Source organism: Helianthus annuus, chromosome 8 (genome assembly GCF_002127325.2).
Source record: "Helianthus annuus cultivar XRQ/B chromosome 8, HanXRQr2.0-SUNRISE, whole genome shotgun sequence".
Taxonomy (NCBI): domain Eukaryota; kingdom Viridiplantae; phylum Streptophyta; class Magnoliopsida; order Asterales; family Asteraceae; genus Helianthus; species Helianthus annuus.
In genome coordinates, this window is record NC_035440.2 from 53,560,256 (window position 1) to 53,566,888 (window position 6,633).

The 6,633-nt window shown below is 42.0% G+C and overlaps 1 non-coding gene across 1 annotated transcript; it reads right to left on the reverse strand.

Annotated features, from left to right (window-relative positions):
• Positions 1–1,200: 1,200 nt before the first annotated feature.
• LOC118481401 lies at positions 1,201–1,307 on the reverse strand. Its single transcript, XR_004865608.1, has one exon. It is a non-coding gene; the product is annotated as a small nucleolar RNA R71 (small nucleolar RNA).
• Positions 1,308–6,633: the final 5,326 nt, after the last annotated feature.

Below are 6,633 nucleotides of genomic sequence, written 5' to 3' on the forward strand. Positions count from 1 at the left end.
AAGTGATTCATCTTGTCTATCTGTTTTTACTTTTATTTTATTTTTCAGCATTTTTGTTAGTTTAATTTTTCTAGTTTAAAAACCTTTTTCTAACTTTTGATTTGATTAGACGTTGAGGATAAACCGGTACTAAAAGCTCTTGTGTCCTTGGACGACCTCGGTATCATACCAACACTATACTACGTCCACGATGGGTGCACTTGCCCATATGTGTGTTTAGTGTTAGTAAATATCGTGTTATATAAATTTAAAACTTGGCTAAAAAGTGTAAAAGGGCTTAAAATATACATTAAAAATCTATTACACTACACGCATATCAAGTTTTTGGCGCCGTTGCCGGGGACACAAGGATTTTAAGAAAGTTAGGAATCAACGGCCTAATCGTTTTATTTTCTAATTTTTCTGTTTTTTTAGGATTTTCTTAATTTTTCAGTTCCTGCAGAGCTCAGCACGGGCCGTGCCTGGTCGGACACGGGCCGTGCCCAGCGTTGTTACTGGCAGTTTTTATTTTCCGAGTTATAGAGAGTTGAGCACGGGGCCGTGCCGAACTCCCCAGTAACAGGGATCCGGAAAACAATCACTGTATCTCCGACCACGGGCCGTGTTCATCTGAACACGGACCGTGGTGAAGCTTCTGACCAACGTTCTTTGTTGTTTTATTGCAGGACTTGGAACTTAGGCGCCACATCTGAACTCTCCACGTTGTGTATGAGCTCCAGTTCTAATAGAGACGTAAAAGAACCCCTAGACGAACCCGAACGCTTTCTAAGAAAAAGACTTAAAGCTAAAAACCAAGAGAAAGTTTCGGGGGACCCACTTCCAATGGCGGACCAACGTACCCTCATGGATTACCTACGACCCACCGTAGGTAATCTCGGCGTCGCTATCAATGCACCGCATGTCGAAGCCAACAACTTCGAACTTCGGCCACATTTGATACAAATACTTCAAAACTCCGCAACCTTCCATGGGCTTGCGGACGATGATCCTCATCTACATATTACTAATATCTTAGAAATATGTGATACCTTCCGGATCAATGGAGCATCAAACGACGCCATCCGCCTTCGAATGTTTCCATTCTTACTAAAAGACTGAGCTAAGGCTTGGCTTAACGCCCTCCCGGTTGGCTCGGTAAACACCTGGGATGAACTAGCCCAAAAGTTTCTATATAAGTATTTCCCTCCTGCTAAAACGGCTAAATTAATGACTGAAATTAATACATATTCACAAGAGGATGGGGAATCCTTATATGAAACTTGGGAAAGGTTCAAGGAGCTACTAAGAAAGTATCCTCATCACGGTCTTGCAGTATGGCAACAAGTATCCACTTTCCACAATGGGTTGTTGCCACACACAAGACAAACACTTGACTCTAGCTCCGGGGGGACTCTTAGGTAATCGTCGCCCAAATGAAATATATAATCAAATTGAGGAAATTGCTCAAACCAATTTTCAGTGGCACACTCCCCGAGGTAATAAATCTATTGCCCTGGGCGCCCATAAGGTTGATGAAAGCACTTCTTTACAAGCCCAAATCGAGGCCCTTTCTTCGAAAATCAGAAAGCTAGAAATGGCAAAAACAGCCTCGGTCATGGCTTGTGAAGGGTGTGGTGGGCCACACGAAAATTGGAGTTGCATGAAAGAATTAGATGATCAAACAGAAACGGTAAACTACCTTGATAATAGACCTAGACCGTCAGGTCCTCCAACGGGTACCTACAACCAAGGATGGCGTAACCACCCTAACCTTGGTTAGAGAGAGCCCGGCAATGGTAGTAACCAACAAAATCTAAACCAACGAACAAACTTTCAACAACCAAGAAGCAAGTCACAAAATTTCTCTCAACAACAAGGTGGACGGGAAAGGCCTGAAGATACTATATCTCGCCTCATCTCAGACACCGAAAAGAAAAACTCGGATCGATTTCAACAATTGGAATCAAATTTTAGAAATCAACAAGCTAGTATACAAAACATTGAAAAACAATTAAATCAAATAGCTCAGAATTTCTCCGAGAGACCACAAGGCGCGTTACCAAGTAATACCGAAACCAACCCAAAGGCACAAGTACATCTCATAACATTGAGAAACCGTACCGTGGGTCCCAAAGAGGCTCCATTACCACCAACTGAAAGAAGCCAAACCACAACTCTACCCACACCCCAACAAGAGAAGGCTTCTCCACCAATTCAAGAGCCTACTAAGACTCCTCCGGTTCCATACCCCGGTCGGTTAATTCGTCAAAAGACCGATGAGTAATCCGCAAAGTTCGAAAATTTACTAAAACAATTGCATGTTAATATTCCATTTATCGAAGTCCTAACTCAAATGCCCAAATATTCAAAATTTATGAGGGACTTCCTCACTCGTAAAAAGAAAATTGAATCATTGCAATTAGTTAATTTAGGCGAAGAATGCTCCGCCTTACTGCTTAACAAACTCCCGCAAAAGAAGCTTGATCCCGGAAGCTTCACAATTCCTTGCTCGATTGGGGAATCCCCCATTCGTAATGCACTAGCCGATCTCGGGGCACGCATCAACCTCATGGCCTCATCAATGTTCAACCGACTCGGCTTAGGGAAAACAAGCCCCACAAAAATAAGCATACAACTCGCCGATAGATCCGTCAAATATCCACAAGGTGTCGCTGAAAATCTATTGGTCAAAGTCGGCGAATTTGTCTTTCCAGCCGACTTTGTCATACTAGATGTTTTGGTCAAAAATTACCGAAGCAATTAAGTGATCAAATTAGTTAAGTGAGGTAGTGTGCTAAAAAGTGTGTTGAAAATATGTTGGTTAAGTTGTTTAGAAAAACAGTATTCAGGATACGGCTCAGGATATAGAGTTATATCTGTGATCAAACAATGAGCAGAAAAGTAAAGGTTGACACGTGATGTACGAGGAAAGCCCTTGATCAATCTAGATCGCCGGCATAAAACCTCGGGAGCTGACAATCGCAGCTGCCTTGTTCTTCTTATTGCTTCAAACTTCAGGATACAGTGCAGGATATGATACGGATCAACTAAGTGTTACAATGAGATTTGAGTACAAGTGTTCGTGTGTAATGATTGCTAGAAACTAGAGAGCGAAGTGTGTGAATGAGTGTATGTGACTTAATCTGATCCGATCAATCTATTAATAGTAAAAAGAAAGCAACCAACTATCCTATTATTCTGGGATCCGGCGAATATTCCACATGTGAACGTTGTAATCCACATCTTCCGGCTTCAACGTCTTTCTCCCAACTGTTTTGCCCGAGTCTCAAGGAGAAGAAGTCCACTTGAACGTTGGAGACTTATACCCTTTAATCTGCACGTGGTTAAATCAGTTATTACCAGGATATCGTTTCAGGATGTTACCAATATCCTGATTCGGTATCCTGATCTCAAATAAACAATAATGAAGCAGAATACTAGACAGGATAGACGTTTAGAAAATGGCCCATAACAATTGTCCCCAAAATATATCTGTTGGTATACCAATCCAACGGATATATTTTAAAACTTATCTCCAAGATCGAGCTTATTAAATTGAAACGACGTTTGATGTGACTCGATGCAACTTCCAACGCGTTTTCTACTCGATGGCTATCCAATTAGCCCCTATATCTTCTCTATTCCTTGTTGATAAACCACCATCTTCTCCGGAATTTCCAGGTACTTCTCTCCTTTCTCTTTAACTTTTTCCCGTTAAACTTTCCAGATGGCTACTAGAACTCGCTCCCATTCCGACGAGTCCACCTCGTCATTCGTTGATCAAAATCTGCTCAAACATCCCGAGAAAGAAGTTTGCTCCTTCGATAATGCTGACATCGCTGCATTGAGAACCTCCGGCGCTTTCCCTGACACGACGGTTATTCGCCCATTCGGCCAGAGCATTCGTTCCGACGTCTCCTCCGAAGAATGGGTTTGTTTCTCGTCATACCCATTTTCTCTTGGCCTCCGATACCCGTTTCTGGAGTTTATCATGGAGTTTTTCCGGGTCACCGGCCTTTGTTTTGCTCAGACAATGCCCATGGTCTGGAGAGTACTCATCATGCTCAACCAGATCAAAACCCTTCATGTCCCTAATCTTTGTATTGAAGACCTTCCAGTTTCTTACCGTCTCCGATCCCAAGGCAATAGCCGTTTCCTACTCTTTTCCACTTCCAGTAACCCCCTCATCCTCAAAGCTTCGAAAAACGAGGATGGGTGGCAGTGAAAGTTTTTCTTTGTTAGACGGGATTCCATTCCCGAGGGTAAAAGCCTTCCGGTGAAATGGTTGACCTCCTGTAGGGTTTAGGGTTTCTCGATATACCCAAACATATCCTTACAATACATCTTGAACTAACATCCTGATTGTGATTTATGCAGCGAACTTCAAAGAGTTGGCCCCTCCTACCGAAGAGTCCCAAGAACGAATTAACAAGATCTACCAACTGCCCGATTGTGACAGATCCTTTACACAGCATCTTCCAAGCTCAAGCCAATACCCGTCATCAGACATGTCTGGTAAGAATTATATTTAATTTTTGTATAGTTATAAAATATAAAATTAGAAAAGTGACTTAGATTGCTTCCCTGTTTAGCAGCACCAGCCAAAATTCCAGAGGTTTTTGATCTTGACGAACTGGACAGTTACCCCATCCTTGTTCAGGTGAAAAAAGAGTCCAGCAAATCTGCTTCCACTTCTAAGCCAACACCCAGCTCTAAGCCAGTGGTTATCCCAAAGCCCTCTCCTGCTACCAAGCCACGTGCTTCAAGCTCCCGTAAGAGAAAAGAGACTGACTCTCCAGCCTCATCCGAGACCTTCCCCTTTGAAAACCATGGGTTTGTTGAATCCAGCAGTTATATGACCGGCTTTCTTAACCAGGCAAAGATTCTCACCTGATATTCTGCATACATATGTTAACCATTATCCTGAATACCCCATATATTTATATACCTGTTTCTTTGATTGCAGGGTTTGGAACGTCTCGTGCATTTGTATGAAGAAGCCTGCGGGCTCAACAAGATGCTGGAGATCAAGCTCAAGAAGGCTGAAACCACCATTGCTGACCAAGGGATAATCGCCGCTGCCAAGTCTCAGCATTATGAAGATAAATTCAAAGCAATGACCCAGGAGCACCAAGCCGCTATTCACAAGGCCAACGAGGACGCCCAAGCCAAGCTGGATGCTGCCCATCTCCAATACCAGTAGGATTTGAGTTCCTACCGGGATGGCCTTAAAGGATCCGTTGTTGTTTCCCTACTTTAAGCCAGGCTAAGGATGGCCTATGAAGCCAAGGCCTTGGGCTTTGAATGCCCTTCCTGGAACGTCAAGGCCTGGGAAGCGAAATTAACGGATCTCAAAGGAACTCCTGTGGAACATCCTACGAAGCATGCTGGTGAGGATCCTCCCAAGACGATAGAGGCGGCGGCTGATGCTGGTGGCGATGCTGAGAAGAATCCTGAAGATGATGCTGGTGCAGGTGCCGATGAAGCGATGGTTGAAGAGGGTGCTACCCCTTAAAAGCAGCGAAGTGGGCAATGATAGATGTATGTGCCAAGGCAGGAGCCCACTTTTTTAAGCTTGATGGTTGTGACCTGTTGAACAATTTATTTTCCATGTCTTCTGAACAATTTACCTTTCCTGCATTAGAACAATTTGATAACCAAAGGTGGATGGGTCCTGGGTTTCAGGATGAAGCCCTTGGTTATCAGTTAGTATATTTTGTTTTGGACAATACAACGGTTGGAGGTGGATAGGTTTTAGTTTGAAACGAAACCTTCAATCGTTGTGTAAATATGGTTATGAATCCCTCGTGCTTTTGGTGGATGGCCTTGGTTTAAGGTGAAACCAAAAGCACAACTTTTGAAATGCTAATAATATAACCCTCTTTTGACTTATCTGTTGTAGCCTTTTAAATTACTTAATTTAGATTTTGGCTTTGTGAAATTAGTGTTATCATTTCTGTGAAGGTATCCTGATCAATATACTCAGTGATATCCTACGAAGACTTTCGTAAAATAGGGCTTCTTAATATCTAAACAATTTGGACAAGTTCTTTCAAAATAGTTTATTTTTCAAAATATCAAGTAATTCGAATAAAATTTTCAAAGGAAAAAGATAGTTTACCCAGAATTTATAAACAAATCCAACTCTGATTTTCAAAGCCAAGTATTGTATCCCAAAGGTTCCAACCAAATATCCTGAATCATATCCCGAGAATATATCTCTAGAATATATCCTTTAAACATGATTTCAAAAGTTCAATCAAGTTGTGTAAGATTCACAAAGGAAAGATCATACCAGGAATAGAGTGTAACCTTAGTTCCAAACTTCAATCCTTTTTGCAATTCCTTGTACCAAGATGTTCCCTGTTTGAGATACTTAGTGTATTAGGTCTGAGCCTTATCCTTTGAGCTTTACATCGTTGCCTCAGTAGGAATGTCCCATGTGTATAATGTCTTCAAGTACTTAGAAATCTTCTGGATATCAGTTCCAATTATAGAAAATTTTTCGCGTTACAGGGGTAAAACCCAAGAATGTACTGGAGATAAATCCTTAGTATCCTGGGGATAATCCCAAATTCTCATGCGCTACAGGCGGGAGTGTATAAACTCCAAGACATTAGAAAGGTGAAAACCTTTAAACCTTAGAGAGTATGA